This window comes from Crocuta crocuta, unplaced genomic scaffold (assembly GCF_008692635.1).
Source record: "Crocuta crocuta isolate KB4526 unplaced genomic scaffold, BGI_CrCroc_1.0 scaffold48, whole genome shotgun sequence".
Classification (NCBI taxonomy): domain Eukaryota; kingdom Metazoa; phylum Chordata; class Mammalia; order Carnivora; family Hyaenidae; genus Crocuta; species Crocuta crocuta.
This window is the reverse complement of record NW_027533089.1, coordinates 2,424,513-2,436,377: the sequence shown is the minus strand read 5'-3', so window position 1 is coordinate 2,436,377 and position 11,865 is coordinate 2,424,513. Positions and strand designations below refer to the sequence as shown.

The following is an 11,865-nucleotide window of genomic DNA, read 5'->3' as shown; positions in this document are numbered from 1 at the left end:
TTTTTTTTTTTTTTTTTTTTTTTTTTTTTTTTTACTGCTATTCTATGTATAGCATAGTTTGGGGTACTTAAAGAGAACTTAGTATAAGTTTATTAAATGAATGAAGAAATGAAGACTATATGGTTAAGGGCATTTAGTTAATTATATTAGCCATAATGACAGATTATAGGAAATTTGTTGCCTATACAGTAAGCTTCTGTGTGAATTCAAGGGCCTGGACTACGCCTTCCTCACCTCTTACTGCCAGGGTACAGCAATTATTTGGCAAATTCTAGATGATGGGAAGGTGTTGGGATGAATGATTGAATGACTCCGTGAGAGCTAGTTCTGTCTCCAAACACCATTACAAAGGAGTTTCATTACACGGATAATGAAAATGCTTATTAGTGAACTCTCAATATAAATGTCCATGCTGACTGTCAAGAAAGAAAAATAACCACTCCCTCTTATATATAAGATCCTCTTATCACTGTGGATCTAAGGCTTATCCTGTGTTACCACAGTCATCACTAGAAAAACTGACAAGAAGAGAGAAGCAGAACTTTGTGAGATAGGAGAAGGACTTTTTCTATAATGATTTACATTGTCAGCAGCTAAACCATCTCATAGTTCAGGATGGTCTGTAAAGCCTAGAATGTGACTTTTTCAAAAGAAGCCACCAAATTTGATAAGTGTGATAGATATTTGAGCAAAATTTGTCTTTCTCCTTTTTCTTGACCTCTCAGCCCAAATTTATTTTTATGTTTTTGCAAGAAGGGCTCTATCTCAAGACCCTGAGATCATGACCTAAGCCGAAATCAAGAGTCAGACACTTAACCAATGGAGCCACCCAGGTGCCCCATCTTACATGTTATTAATGAACTTTGATAAATAGTTTTTCCTGTCTCCATTATAGACACATGCTTATCTGCATAAGTGAGAGAAGAGCATGAACACCAAGGAAGATTTTATTGTTTATAAATAAGGTAAAGTTTCTCTCTCCCTCTAGAAAGGAGGAGCTATTGGAAGAAAGAGTAGACAGGGAATATATCCAACTTAAAACACTCTGATTTCAAGGAAAAGGTAGTATTAATACCTATTTATACTCTTGACCTAGCTGCTGGAAAATAATATATTATTTCCAATTCTCAAAAAATCAAGCAGTTCATTCATTGACTGAAACAATATAAACCTAACTGAAAAAATCCACATGCAGAAAGAAGCCCAGTTGCTGATTTGAGTGTTCTGATTTAAAAATTAATTGAATTAATTAATTACAGAAATTAATTTTGAAAATTTCAAGCTGGAAATTTTAGTATGCAATTTGCATTTGAGGTCATGCCCCAGTGCACTCAAATTTCAGTATTATTCAGTTTCCTGAGGGACTCAAATATAGACAGCCTCAGTAAACAAGATTCTCTTCTACTTTCTTTGTGATTGTTTTGGTTACTGCTCCATATTGCTTTTGCTGTAGCCTTAATCAGAAAGACAGTCTGTATAGAAAGATATACTGACCTTGACCTTTTCTCCAACCCACTTTAAAAAGGGGTATCTCTGATAGTTTCTTTTTAATTTGTCTGCTTTTCTTTCTGTGTATTTTGTTCCTTTTTGTTTGTGTGGAATAGGGACTGAATATTGATGACTGAAAGTTTGGATTTTTTCCAGGCATTTATTTTGGGACAAGCTCTCAGTCTGTTGGCACTAATACCTACCCAGTACCCTGTCTTCCCCTCCCCACAATATGACAGACTCTTTTCCCCCTATGTAGTGGGAAGAGTGGGAGTTCTTTTAAGAACCACTGTAAATTTATTTACAAGAGGTTTTTTTTGAAAACATCAGATAAGGCCCAGGGAGCTCATTAAAGATAATAAAACTAGTTGCTTTGATTTTTTTTAAAGAAATATTCTTAAAACACTTCCTTGCATTTCCATCATTAAAATTGTCTCTAACTTGACCTTTCCTGAATAGCAAATTCTCATGTAACTTCCTTTCTCCTTCTACAGCATGAAGTATTTTACTGAGATGATTTTTCCTGGTACAAATATTTGCATTTTAAAGAGTTGTGAGACGTTAAATCACTGTAGTGCCCGGCTCTTTTTCTACATCCCATGATTCACTTGAGAGTCCAGATTTGTGGTGTTTTTGCTTTTGTATTTCCATGCCATGAGGACTAGAATATGGTAAAGGTTTGCAATGAAAGTTAGAAGTAATATTCAATAACATCCTAAATATTACTGGATAACTTTGACCAATGACCTTTACATTTCTTATTAGTAAGATGTGTGTATGATAACTAGTAATCAACTAGTCATTTGTTTGGGTTTGTCTACTAAAGTCAAAGCAGTAATTAGTTACTAGTAATTCATGAATAAAATAATTAGAAAGGAAGGATTTATCATCATTAAATTGACTTGGATTAATGAAAAGGTAGAACTTTTATTTCAAACATCATTACATGCTTAGTTTTAAAAGAGTAGGAACCTTCCTATTAAGTAGTGTAAGGTATTTTTTTGAAATGTACTCATATAATTTTAGTGACATAACTTTAGCAGTCTTCTAAGTAGGTAAAATAATATAATTACATTTATTTTATTTATTTTATTTTTTGTTTAATTAATTTTTAAAATTTACATCCAAGTTAGTTAGCAGATAGTGCAACAATGATTTCAGGAGTAGATTCCTTAATGCCCCTTGCCCACTTAGCCCATCCCCCCTCCCACAACCCCTCCAGTAACCCTCTGTTTGTTCTCCATATTTAAGAGTCTCTTATATTTTTGTCCCCCTCTCTGTTTTCACATCATTTTTGCCTCCCTTCCCTTATGTTCATCTGTTTTGTGTCTTAAAGTCCTCATATGAGTTGAGTCATATGATATTTGTCATTCTCAGGCTAATTTCACTTACCATAATACCCTCCAGTTCCATCCACGTAGTTGCAAATGGCAAAATATTATTCTTTTTGATCATCAAGTAATATTCCATCATATCTATAATGCATGTTCTTTATCCACGCATCTGTCGATGGACATTTGGGCTTTACCATACTTTGGCTATTGTCCATAGCGCTACTAAAATATACATATTGAGGTGCATGTTCCCCTTCAAAACAGCACACCTGTATCCCTTGGATAAATACTTAGTAGTGCAATTGCCGGGTCATAGTGTAGTTCTATTTTTAATATTTTGAAGAGCCTCCATACTGTTTTCCAGAGTGGCTACGCAGTTTGCATTCCCACCAGCAGTACAAAAGAGATCCTCTTTCTCTGCATCCTTACCAATATCTGTTGTTGCCTGAGTTGTTAATGTTAGCCATTCTGAGGTAGTATCTCACTGTGGTTTTGATTTGTATTTCCCTGATAATGAGTGATGTTGAGCATTTTTTTTTCATGTGTCGTTTGGCCATCTGGATGTCTTCTTTGGAGAAGTGTCTATTCATGTCTTTTGCCCATTTCTTCACTGGATTATTTGTTTTTGGGGCGTTGAGTTTGATACGTTCTTTATAGATTTTAGATACTAAACCTTTATCTAATTTGTCATTTGCAAATATCTTCTCCCATTCCTTTGATTGCCTTTTAGTTTTGCTTATAATTTCCTTCAGTGTACAGAAGCTTTTCATTTTGATGAGGTCCCAATAGTTCATGTTTGCTTTTGTTTCCCTTGCCTCTGGAGACATGGTCAAAGAGGTTTTTGCCTCCTTTCTCCTCTAGGATTTTGATGACTTCCTGTCTTATATTTAGGTCTTTCATCCATTTTGAGTTTATTTTTGTGTGTGGTGTAAGAAAGTGGTCCAGGTTCATTTTAATGCATGTCACTGTCTAGTTTTCCCAGCACCACTTGCTGAAGAGACTGTCTTTATTCCATTGGACATTTTTTCCTGCTTTGTCAAAGATTAGTTGGTCATACATTTGTGGGTCCATTTCTGGATTCTTTATTCTGACCCATTGATCTGAGTGGTTGTTTTTGTGCCATATATTTATTTTATTTGTCCAAAATGAAAGTAATAAAATACCCTCTTTTATGACTCCTCGATTCTTTCACTCCTTTGAAGACCAAATTTCAGTTCCACATGAGGCATAAAAATTCCTGCATTTCTTTTTTTTCTAATTTTTAAAATGTTTTTTATTTATTTCTGAGAGAGAGAGAGAGAGACAGTGTAAGCAGGGGAGGGTCAGAGAGAGAGGGAGATACAGAATGTGAAGTAGGCTCCAGGCTCTGAGCTAGCTGTCAGCACAGAGCCCCACATGGGGCTTGAACCCACAAACCATGAGATCATGACCTGAGCCGAAGTCAGATGCTTAACCAGCTGAGCCACCCAGGCACCCCAGAGTTCCTGCCTTTTATATCTCAATAGTGTCTATACTGTTATGTATTTCTTTTATTTTTGAATTGTTTTTTTCTTATATGCCTTTGACATTGATTCTAATCCTTCCTTATATGCATTGTTATTTTTCTCTAGAGTTTTACATGCCTTCCATCTTCTAAACTGAATTTTAGTTTGCTGGATAAAAAAAAAAAAAAAGGATTGCATAGTCTATTTACTCCCAAAGTTCTATCTATTATTACAAAATAAATCTTGATAAATAACTTATTACAAATCCCTCCATAGTTCCTTGACATTGGAATACATAAAAATAACTGCTGGGACAATTAACATTAGTCTACATAAGGAAATGAGAAACAGTTAATTTTAATCAGTTTCTCAAAATTATATATTATTTCCTTCAAACATGAACTTTGTCTCAATAAGCATAATATCCATATTCTATACTAAACATTGAGATATCCATAATATCTCAATAAGCATAATACCCACTGTAGTAGTAAAGCGTCTTTTAGTTATGGGGAAGAAGGGAGTGACTAGAGCTTTGCAATCATAATATTTTACATTTTACAGCATTTTATATTTTTCAAACCTATTTTCATGTGTCTTGTGGAGTAGACACAAAACACACTTTAATATAACAGCACACTATTTAAAATGAATATTAGGTTTTACTGGAAATACATTGAGAAATAGTATAGAATGGTAGAAGTATTAGAATCAGAGTGCCTGGGTTTGATCCTGACCCCACAACTTACAAGCTGTAAGCTTTGTCAAGTTGCTTAACCTCCCTGTATCTCATTTTCCTCATCTATAAAATGGACATGATTATAACAATTGGTTGTGATATTAAATAAATGAACACATATAAAGCACTTAGAATCATGTGTAAAACTTGATTAACACTGAACAAATGCCTACTTTTATTGCCATTTGGAAAAATATTTCAATCTATATTTTCTAGCTGAATTCAGATTTATTACCATAAAATTCATATTAAAAAATAGATCTGCTGTAGTTTATAAGATAATTTTATTTCTCTAACTACAATGTGAGAAACATGGGCATAACCACAGTGTTTTAAATTTTTCTATAAACTATCCCTTAGCAAGTACTTTTTATTATGAGCTTAACCAATACTTGAATATTATCTGGCAAATGAACTTTCTCTTGCTGGATAAACATTTATTGGAACATGTTCAGATTTGATCTCTTTAAATTTGTTTTGCTCTCTTCAATTGTCCTGGGCAAGCTTCCTTTTTTTTTGTCAATTGAAACATGTGTAAAAAAAAATATATATACATATATATATACATATATATCATGAAAAATATTTTAGAAAAGTTATGAAATCCCTCCAATGCCATTCTATTCCTCCTATAAGCATCCTTATAATCCCATTCTCCTGAGGTTTGCCAAATATCCTCTTTGGTTTTTTTATATACTATATAAACATAATGACATGTCCATAAATATTCATATATAGTACTCTTTCACATGAAATTAGTACTATGTCATGCATAATGGTCTTTATGGCCTATTATGTTTTTCCTAACATCTTATCTATATCTTTCTAGATTAATTCATATAGCTTTATCCTCATTCATTCCTTTTCATTTTTTTGTGAAAATTCAGATGCATATAAAAACATATCTAACTACACACACACACACACACACACACACACACACACACATACACAGTGAACATCCCTACATCTATTACTCATGTTCAGAAAAAGAAAATTGCCAATATATTAAAAGCCCTATCAGTTTTTTTTAATGGCTGCAATGATTTTATATCTTCATTTATTCACTTATCGGTAGATATTTAAGCTGTTCCTAAATTTTTACTGTTACTAATAATGCTGTAATTACCATCTCTATTTTATTTTTACATTACCATATAACCACTGTCTATAGGACGGATTCCTAGAAGTAGGATTACTGGGTAATAGGATATCTACTTTTCAGATTTTAATAGGGAAAACTAGATTATCCTCCAAAAGTTTATACAAATTTATACTTTAACCAATAATATAATAGAAAGCTCCTTTCTCTACATCCCATACCTTCCAGCAGTTGCTGATACCAATCTTTTAAAGTTTTTTAATTTGATTAGGAAAATATATTTATTTACCTTAAATGTTTAGCTGGTGAAGTTCAGTATCTTTTCATATCTTTATTATAGATGTACTGTACTCAGGCTCCAGGCTCTGAGCTGGCAGTCAGCACATAGCCCGATGTGGGGCTCGAACCCACGAACCGCGAGATCATGACCTAAGCGAAAGTCAGCCGCTTAACCGACTAAACCACCCAGGCACCCCTAGTTTTCCAATTTGATGAAAAATTCTTGTCTACTGTCTATAGAAAATAAAAGAATAACATATTTTAAGAAATAGGAAAGCCTGATCTATAATTTCTTAAGACTATCATGTGCTTTATGGTAATTTTTAAAAATGTTTTAATATATTTAATGTGATTTTAACATGTTTAATATGTTAGAAAATTAATGTATTTTCTATTTCTTCATCCTCTGCTAATTGTGTTCTGGTTGTTGTTTAGTTCATATGCATGAAACAACTAAGCTCTGGCAAGAGTTTTTAGCTGGGCTCAGCTTGTAATAAGCCAAAAGATTTTGAAAGAAGATGGGCATTCTTTTAGCTTCCAAAATGTTGACTCTGGATTCAGCAGCCACCGAGTAATAATAGACTACCCACTGACTTAAAGGTCAGAGTCATAGGGTGATTAGAACATCATGATTATGTGAAGGAAAAAACATTGCATCATCTTGTGCCAAGTTTGGATTGGATTGTGTTCTCTGACCTACTTTCCTTAGATTGGTTTGGTCTGTATGGACAGAACATGTACCAGAATTCCTGAATACTATTAGTTATTATTCAAAATGTGAAGATTTTGAAGAAGTCCTATATTATGATTCTTACCTTACCAGCAATAGTATTCATGTGGTTAATTTGTCAACACCTAGGTGATAAAAATAACCTAACAGTGTTCAAAAACTAAGACAAGCAATATTGCTGGAAGCTTTGATGTAGGATAATAGAGAAACTTCACTGACACTTATACAGGATATACAGGTCATTATTTTGTTTATATAAGTATATTTTTTAAAAAAACTTTATTATATATAATTCACATGCATAAAATTCATCCTTTTAGCATGTACAGTTCTGTGGTTTTTAGTATAAAAACCTTCACAGAGGCTGTACAACCTCTCACAGCAAAGGTTATTTAAAGAACATGAATTACTGAATCTAAAATTGTATTTGTGATTAAATATCACAAAAATTTAATCTCAAAACACTATCATTACCCCAGAAAGAAACCCCATACTATTACCAATCACTCTCCTGTGTTGGTTCTTTAGGATAAGCTTCTGACTAGACTGGCCAAGAAAAAAGAAGACAGAAGATACAAATAACAAATTCAGTTTTCTAAATAGGTAAGAAAATGTTACTAATGTTATTAAACACTTTTATCAATAAATATGAAAATGTTGATGGAATGAACAAATTCCTAGGAAAATATAATTTACTAAAAGTAAAGAAAGAGAAAAAATAGAAAACCTTGAATAGTTATAACTCTTACAGAAAATGAATCTATATTGGGACAACTGGGTAGCTCAGTCAGCTAAGTGTCTGACTCTTGATTTTGGCTCAGGTCATGATCTCACATTTGGTGAGTTCAAGCCCTGCATCAGGCTCTGAGCTGATAGCTTGGAACTTGCTTGGGATTCTCTCTCTCCCTCTCTCTCTGCCCCTTCCCCACTCACTCTCTATCTCTCTCTCTCTCAAAAATAAATAAAAATAAACTTAAAAGCAAAGACAATGAATCCATATTCAGTATCCTTTCCACAAAGAAAAGTTCAAGTCCAGATAACTTTACCAATAGACTCTATCAAAAATTAAAGGAAGAGATGGATCTATTCAAACACAAACTGTTCCAAAGAATTGAGAGCGACCCACTTGTTTGTTGAGGCCAACATAACCATGTTACCAAAATTCAGTGGTTTTATGAGAAGTGAAAAGATGAGGAAGGAAGAAAAATTATGAGAGTAAACTTTATTATCTCAATAGATGTAGAAGAGGCATTTGATAAAATTTATCATCATTTTATGGTTTAAAAAATAGCTTACTAGACATACAAACTTCATTAATATGATAAGGATCTCTACGAAGAAACAATTAGCAATTATATGTAATGGAGACTCAACAAAAGCTTTATTTTGGGATCTAAATAAGGCAAGGATGATCACCATCACCTCTTATACTCAACCTTGTTCTGGAGGTCTGAGCAGGTACAGTAAAGGGGAAAAAAAAGTATGCAGATTAGAGAGGAATTCGTAAAATTACGAATTTTACTTCATAAAATTATTTTTAAATTAAAAGTTTAAAATTATTTTTAATTCATAAAATTATTTATAAATAGTTGTGTTGAGTGAAACTTCAAAAACCTCTACATACAGATAAATGATTGGAAATAACAAAGCTGATGAGTAGAAAATCAGTACTAGACAACTACCTACCAATCTGAAAAATCTATGTGGGTATCTTGGAGTCATCTCAATGTGAACAGGGCCCAAACCCTTGTTTGTTTGTTTTTTCATTAAAGTGTGTCTCACTTCCCTTCTAGTGCCCTCATTTCTGTCCATGGCAACACCCTTTATCTAGTTACCCAAGCCAGAATTAAAAGTGGGAATGCTTCTAGCCTTTGTCCAAATCAGTAAAAGGCACTTTTCCCATGTGCATGTAGCCCATGGAGGGACAGGACTTTGTGGGCTCAGTGTGTGCTAGATTTCAGCTCTATGTGCCCTTGTCACCTTGACACTCTTATGCAGTGAACATCCCTCGCAACTGTATGTGGCAGCCCTGTTCTGATCTTCCCCCATTTTCCAAATTCAATTCATGAATACTGTCAAGTCTATTTCCAAAATATATCTTGAAACCTTTCTCTTCTCTTCGTCTCTGCTCCTTCCATCTTAGTCTGAGCCATCATCATCCCCCACCCTGACTAGTATACAATACCTCCTGGCTGGTCATTCTATTTCTCCTCTTGTTCTACTCCAATCTATTCTCCACACAGCATGTGAAGGAATCATCTTAAAACATAAATCCAGTAACATCAGTATTCTGCTTAAGTTCTTCAACAGCTTCCCAAGTCACTCAGAAAAAACCACAACAATTAAAAACCCCAAATTATTTGCTATGAACTGTGAGGCTCTGCATGATCTGCCCGTTTTCAGCCTCGTCTTGTGCCACTGGCCTCTGTCCACTCTGCTCTGACCACTCTAATCTTACTTCAGTTTAATTAACTTGCCAAAATTCTCGACTGCCTCAGGCTTTTGCACCTGCTGGTCCGCCTTTTTGAACAGTAAGAATTACTAGAATCTCTTTTGCTCTTGCTATATGCCTGGCACTATTGTAAGAGCCTTCTGTATATATACACATTTAATCCTCACAAAAGTAGTATGGAATAAGTCCTAGTGTGCTACACATTTTACAGATGAGGCAACAAAGACACAGAAAGTGTAAATAAATTGCCCAAAGTGCCACAATTTGTAATTGATGAAATCAGGATGTGCTTCTCCATACTCTGTATGGCAGCATCTTCTTACTTTCTGGGTGTAAGCGTATGTCTCATCCTTGGGTACGCCTTCCCTGGCCCCTGTCTCAGAGATGGTCTCACTGCTGGTCACGATCTCTGCTCCTTGTCTGCATGCTCCATAGTGTGTACTACGACTTGGTGTTATTGTATCTTTTTTCGCCCCATCTCTCTCATGCGAATAGAAGGAACTTACTATACAAGCATCAATATGCTAAATGCTGTAAATACGTAGTGGTGAAAGAGCATACTTGTTCAACATCTAGCACATTGCTTTGTGTGCAATAACCACCCAATAAGTGTTTACCATATTAGTAAGAACAATATCCGTTCCTTGGGGCGCCTGGGTGGCTTAGTCGGTTAAGCGTCCGACTTTCGCTTAGGTCATGATCTCGCGGTTCGTGGGTTCGAGCCCCGCGTCGGGCTCTGTGCTGACTGCCAGCTCAGAGCCTGGAGCCTGTTTCAGTCTGTGACTCCCTCTCTCTCTGACCCTCCCCTGCTCACGCTGTCTCTCCCTCTCTCTCCTAGAAATAAATAAAACATTAAAAATTAAAAAAAGAAAGAATATCCGTTTCCTCGTCAGGCACTCACCTGCACAAAATAAGTCTTCTACAATTTAAAACCAAATGAAAAATAAAAACTGCTAAAATTACTCCTCAAACAACTTTTACTAGAAAAATCCTACTTATATTCAACTTATTGTAAGGACCATATAACTACAGAGACACGAAGGAATGTGTCCAGCCATGAGTGGATGATAGGCCAATAAAGTTGTTGTTGACTGTTGAGATCTTTTCTGATTCTGAACTACATGTAATGCCTTTGATAGTAATTATTACTTTATTTCAATTAGAGATTTAATTAGGAAATAAATATCCAGTGTTTCTTTTCAGTCAAACGCCTTAATTTATTCTAATGCTCTGCCAGGTATCTTATCAAGAGTAGCAGAAACTGACTGGCTAATTGAAGCAAAGAAAATTTATTACGTGGATGTCAGGTTCACAACACCAACAGGAGACTGGAACACAGGACACTTGGAAATAGGCAGGAACTAAAAGGTTACAAGAGTCAAAAAGCCAGACATAACCCCACAGTCACTGCTTCCTCAATGGATGACCTACATAAGGGGCCACCACCACCCTTCCACTATCCCCCATCCTGACATTGCCCATGAAATACAAAACCCCTGGAGAAAGTATCTGATTAGCCCAGCTCATGTGATATACTGCCAAGTCTTCTCACATTAACACTATACACAGTTAATTCCCTGGAAGGAAACTGGAGATACTAATACTGGGAAGCCAAAACCAAAAATGTCTTTTACATAAGTTGTGCAGGGAATAGCAGAAATATGTGTTTTCACATTTTCTTCTTTTTAGAATTTTGTTAAAGGCACAGATTTTATGCAAGTGCAGAGATCCAACTGTTACAAGGGATTTTACTCTTTCTCTAGCCTGACACTCCTATTTTGACTTAGGCATTAAACAAGAAAAAGAATTCATATTCTCACTGAAGAGTGAAATATATGATGAACGTTTGTGAATAAGTCACTTGTGACATGGGCTTATCAGAATCAAAAACCAGGAAGGCCTCCACAATCTTGGCAGAAGTGAAAAGGGAAGTTTAATCTGGGTCATGACTCAACCATATTTTCACCTACCTATCGGCCTCTTACGATGGTTTGCCGTGTCCATGAGTTTAATTTGGGGCATACTAACTCAAGCTCAGTATGTCCCAAACCACGCTCATCTCTTCCACACCTGCCACTCCTTTTGTTTTCCCAGTCTCGATAGGCACGCCACTATCCAATCTAGCCTCCAGCTCCAGAAACCCAGGGCTCATCCATGACCATCCTACGCTTTACCATACACATGCAGTCGTTTCACCAAATTCTCAGTTATTCCTCCAGATTTCACACGAATGCCTTATTCTCCATCCCCCCCCCCC

The 11,865-nt window shown here is 35.3% G+C and overlaps 1 long non-coding RNA gene across 1 annotated transcript in view; it reads left to right on the top strand.

The window, feature by feature from the left end:
• The window catches only part of LOC144216728 (uncharacterized), a 139,098-nt gene that overhangs the window by 69,199 nt on the left and 58,034 nt on the right, over positions 1-11,865 (top strand). Inside the window, exon 4 of the long non-coding RNA XR_013330727.1 lies at positions 7,685-7,759. This is a non-coding gene — a long non-coding RNA (uncharacterized LOC144216728). The remainder of the gene's footprint in view (positions 1-7,684; positions 7,760-11,865) is intronic.